This window comes from Pinus tabuliformis, chromosome 6 (genome assembly GCF_031772625.1).
Source record: "Pinus tabuliformis cultivar Carrire ecotype Pingquan chromosome 6, CPIR1, whole genome shotgun sequence".
Taxonomy (NCBI): domain Eukaryota; kingdom Viridiplantae; phylum Streptophyta; class Pinopsida; order Pinales; family Pinaceae; genus Pinus; species Pinus tabuliformis.
Window position 1 is genome coordinate 2,046,136,193 of NC_142292.1, and position 6,000 is coordinate 2,046,142,192.

Here is a 6,000-nt window from a genome sequence, read left to right on the forward strand (position 1 = left end):
GTGACTAAACTTGCACTACGAAAATGCTGTAGGTGCAAGTTTTTCACAGGCATATTTCTCTGTTAGACACCTCTTTTTCAAAGACATATTTTGGGAGGTAGGAAAGGTGTTTCAAAAAAAAAAGAGAGGTTTCTGTTAAGAATGGATTGGTTCACAAAAGCCTCCTTCAGGTTTTACAAATACATTTTTTATGAGAAGTTATGAGCTCTGTCCCAAGACCTATTTTTCAGCCAGAACAGAGCAAGGGACAGCTTCCTAGTTTCTAGGAACAACAAAAGGATGAGTCATCAAGGGCCAGCTGGAAGGTTATGGGCTTCATCAAATTGGACTTCACAGATTTTTATGTGTCAAAAGGAGTGTTTAATTCCTAGATAAGGTTGTTTTGATCATAATAAGGAGTTACGCTCCTAATTGTTTTAGGTCTCTAGGACTCCTAGTTAGCTATCTTTTGTATTAAATAATTAGTTTAAGTGTCAATAGGTATCAAATAAGAAGAAATTCGAATTCCCCTCATGCTTGAGGAGGAATCTCAGTTAGGAAGAAGAACTCTATATATAGGAGAAAGGGAAATGTAATATGGGTTGGAAGTTTATGTAAAAAAGCCTGTTGTGAAGCTTATGTAAAGACTCTGTTCTTTTGGTAATACAGTAATGGTTTTTGCTGCTCAAGAATCATAGTGACTTCAGTATATGCATTCCTCTTGTTGTCTTCCATGTTATTTATAGTTTTATGAGTACTTGATTACTTAGAAATCACATGTTTTGTTCTAATTTCCTTCATGTACTCATATGCTGCCTCTGTTTTGTCTGTTATACCTTATATATATTGAAGTCTAAATGCCTTGATTTCATTGCAAAACCAATTCACTGTTGATGCTAAATGATATATGACTCCATGAGCCCAATGGATGCTTGCTAATTTAGATTTTACCAGCCTCATTTCTATTTGTTTTATAAAAGAGTTAGCCATCTCAATCACAATCACAAATCTTAAACCCTTTGATAGAGCCCTCTCAGGCTAAGGAGGCTAAGCCTTAGCTAAAAGATTGGTCTGAAACAGTTACTTGAAGTCTTCCTGGTCTGCAGCCTTCCAGGGCCTGATTTTGAGATAACAACGTCGAACATGCTAGAAAGTCGCTTGATTACCAGTCAATGATGTAAATTTTTAACAAGCACAAGAGAAACCACCAAAAATGACAATGGTCTTCAAGGTACTATCAGTACAATCCATAGAATGTGAATAGAGGAACTGAAGTCGAACACCTATGAAATCACTCAATCAAAATCCAATGATGTAGACTTGTTGAGTGCAAAGAACTTTCCATTAGGGCATGAAATCTCTAAGGTATTGGAAGGGAGTCTCTCGGTCAACTTCCTGAATAATGAGTTGAAGTCGATGGAAAGTGACCGTGTCGAAGGAGGGCCATAATGTTTCCCACATCATCGACACGAGACGAAAGGATGAAAAATGATTTTGGATGATATATAGAATCAGAGGTCAGTGTAATTGCAGAAGGACAAATCTTGAACATATCAGCGACATAACTGGAAGTTTGGCAGCTTTTGGATCCATAAGATCAGTGTTCATGATGATGTGGTAGATATCACATGGAAGGCAAAAATGAACGGCCCAACCTAGGAAGGTCAACGATACAAAGGAGGATATCCCAACCTGACAAAAGGTAGAAAGTGTCATGTTCAAGATTTAGCTGCCGACACAACTGATCAGATTTCCAAATTTCCCCCCACCATTTCTGGCAGGTACCCCAATTATTTTTTAATCGCAAGCTTGAAGGGGATAGCATATGCTTGCACTATAAGTTCATCCTTCAGACGAATATGACCTAGTAAGTTTAGCAAGCCCTAGGAAGGAGAAGCTCATGTTTGTCATGATGACGAATTCGATGTCGTTTAAGATTTTAACGAGTCCGACAAAGGTGTAACTCGGTATGTTTTTCATGTTTAGAGAGTTTGAAAAAGACACGTAAAAAAAACTCCACATGGTCCCTTTTCGTACATTTGTGTCTCTCGAGCCCGAAAAGGGGGTAAACTTATACGGGGTGCACGATGTTTCACATCCATTAAGGAGTTCGAAACGACAAGGACTTGACCATCTTTTCTCTTTTAAAGGGTCAGAAAAGAGCTTGAAAGCGGATCCCCCATTTTAGTCTCTTTTACAAGTCAAAAGGGAAAAATACTCGGCAATATTTTCATATGAGCTTAATGAGTCGAGAAAAGAGATAAAATGTGACTCGTCATCATCATCGAACATCCATCACCTATCGCTACACAAAAAAGGTAAAGTGTATTATCCAGTTCTTGAGGCAAAATAGGTTAACATATTTACAAAAACCTAATATTTTCATGAAAAAATGAATAAAAAGGAGAAAAGTAAATATATTTTTACCATTTACCATTTTACCTTGTTGTGAATACTTTTTACTCAATTTTTCCCTAATTATTTCGGAGCAGATTGTGGGAGATCCGAGAGGTCATTTGCCAAGCTGCCAGTTACAAGTAAGAGCCAAAGCCCTGAGCTCCATTTTCATGTCTTTTATTCCTGGTTTTAACCATTTTTAGGTTTTTTGAGGGAGATTTTGTAAAAAAAAATTCGCCCTCGGTCGATGCAACTTCTGGGCATCAAATCGCGCATGTCGAGGGTGATTAACAAATCCTGTCATGTCATTAGTGCAACTGTTTTTAAAATAGGCATGCCAGTGCCATGAGTAGGAAAAACCCCTATTTCCTCACAAAATCACCGTTAAAACTTGAATTTTATGGGCCAGGCATGATTGTTGACTCAAATTAATGGCTTTTGCAGGAAAGAATCGCTGAAAATGGTGGACTCAAAAGAATGGGAACATAAGGATGTGGACACCTGGCATTGAATGACCCAAATTTCCTAGAATATTTGAGGGCTTGTGGGCTCCTCAAATTCTTTATCATGCCAAGGATGAAGGCCCAACCCGAGTTGCTTCTGTACCTAATTAGTCTTTGGGACATAAATCGGGAAATATTTGTCATTGGTGACCAGGAGCTAGAGTTGGAAGCTTCAGATATATATTTCATCACTGGACTGTCTCGAAGAGGGGAACCAAACAACTTGTACGGGTCATGATTGATTGGGGCAAGCATATCCTCAATGCTTGTTGAACACTGCCCTGAGACCTTGAAATCCAAGAGTGGGAAGATTGAGATTTCCACTGTTTAGGATCTGACACTAAGAGTGCTTCTAAACCATAAACAGAGTGGCGGGGTTCGAGGCAGAACATAAGACCAACAAGTCAAATTTCCTGTATGCTATCGACTGTACAACACCTACAATATTCAACTAGGTAGAGGCCATGAAGATAAACATAAAGTGCCAGCTGAGTAAAGCTAAGGCAAGGGAATCTGAAGCAATTTTGCTTCGGATCTGTGCTCATGACCTTCTTCTTGGAATGAGTGCCACTGTTCTAGTATCAGCTGAATGAGGTGGATCCTCCTCTACCACGTGATCCACAAATGGCCTGCTAGAGTTGTTTGATGCACATGATCACTGGGGGTTAGAACATGTCTTACAGACCTACATCCTTTTCATGGCTATGACGACAAAAAAAGTTTGTGGAGGACTGGCCATACAGTGGCACCGACTTCCGTGGAGATCCAGACATGCCCTTACCAAATGGAGAGGATTTTGATGATGAAGGTAAAAAATCAATTTTGAGATTTTTTAATTGTTTTCTGTATATATGTGCTTATAACATTTCTCTTGCTAATGCAGATGTTGGACCAGAGCGGCCTGTTGGGATGTCCCCAATTACTGGGTGAGTCCCCTGCCCAATTGATGTTGTTGCTCCTTATCAGGAGGGGAGTGAAAATAAGGAGGATATTGCAAGGAACCTTCAGGGGCTGACTCGTGGTATCCCAGAGTATGCTCGGGTAGGAGACATTCCTCACCAGTACCAAAGACACATGGTGGAAGTCTCGGATTGGATCCGCCAATTGCTGACTCGTGTTGCATGAGTTGTATCATGCTACCACGATCACCATGCTGATTAGTTCCTAGGTCCAACACTTACATTTTTTGAGGCTTACGTGCCATGGATATATGAGGCCTACGAGTCACCAATGTTATTTTGGACACACATATTATTTTTTGGGGTTTTGATCTATCAAACATTATCACCATATATATATATATGCTGTATTTCCTTGCTTACCATGGTACAAATGGTTTGTTTTATCTTTTCACATGTTTCGTAAATGTCTATCCAACACATATTTAGCTAATGCATCTGTCAATGTATTCATGCACCTAGGAATATGATGATATGTAATGTAATCAAAATGTCTTTCCCGTAGATGAATACAAAGATACATTCTCAATATATGATGGTTTCTGACAGAATATTGCTAGTTGAGTTGAAGGACGACAAGCTGTGAATATAGGTTGACAACCAACTCTCTAATGTCAAGAGCAATGGATTCTGACAATAGTTCAATGACTGCACTATATTCAGCAATGTTGTTAGTTGAATGACCTAAACATATACCTTGAAGGTCAATCAATTCATCGTTAGGGTCATAAATAACCCATGCCGCGGATGATAGGTTCTGGGTACTACGACAAGCACCATCAGTGAAACCAATGTGAGGAGTCACAGACATCTGCAAAGCAAGAAAAGCATAGTAAACAGGAAACTTGTTTGGAAACTAACATACCAAACCACACTACACAAAAATGAATGAAACACTAATCTACACAAGCAACCATGCAAGATGACCTAAGCATAGTACTTCATGAGAGAGTACATACTGGGACTCGGGTAATTGATCAACACAGAAGGACATCGGAGTTTTACCATTGACAAAATGAGTGAGCATTGACTTAGCAAAATAATGGAGTAGAACTCATATAAGGCTTTCCCCCATGTTCCCTGGGCGAGGGAGGGTTACGTGTCAGATGGAAACCCCATTGTAAGAATGGGCAATCGGTGAAAAATCGGGGAGGGTGAAAAAGCCTAAAACCATGGAGGGATAAAGGTTCCCTTGGTTGAAAGTTCATGATCATGTCAGGATAAGCTGACACATCAATATACAACGGAGAAGAGAACTCTTCGAGTTTGGTAGACATGACCGTCAGACGAGGCAGGAACGAGGAGCAATGATGAGTATCGGTCCAAGATGGTTCCTCGAGAGACATGACTTTCTTGATACCTTCATCAGCAAGGAAGGTCTTGGCTAAGGGATTAGGTGATTCCAAAGTGCCAAGCCATGGGGTTTGAGAGTACATATCGGGAGAGGTCTTTGAAACAAAAAATTAGAGGATGTACAACTTGAAGCTGAAACAATTTCCACATAATTGACTTCAGTGGGACTAAGTGGCATGACATCGCCCCATTTATCAAAAAGATTTGGTGAAGGTAGGACCTAAGGATTAGACCTAACTGAGACCATGTTGATAGAGGCAACATGAGGAGGTGGGAGCAGAAAAATTCTCATTAAGGCAGAATCATTGAAAAGACCTGCCCCCACACTCTCATAGGGAGCACCAAAGTGCTTAACATATGGAACATTGCCATCCGAGGAGGAAGAGGCAAAGAAAGAAAACTAGATAATGAAAATCTTCCCTTGATGTGGAAAATGAATCATGCAAAATAGGGAGGAGGCTACAACATGCATAGCATGGGTCCAGCTTTGGCCAAGTAGAAGATTGTAATTAAGATTGGCGTCAATAATATCTACTTCGACTTGCACTGTCTTGCCTTCCAAGGTAACGACAAGGTTAGGTAAGACACCAAAGGGTCACAAATCACACCCATCGAAAGCTTTCAAAGTGTTTGGAGATTGGTTCAAAGCAGGAGAACCAATAGCCTTCCAGCATGCAGTTGACATGATGCAGGTGGAAGAACCTTCATCGATGACAGTCTTGTGGATGGTCTTCTCATTGATGAATACCTGAATGAGAAAGGCAATCTGATGAAGGAGGCACTGAACATGGTTGTCTAAATCAAAACAT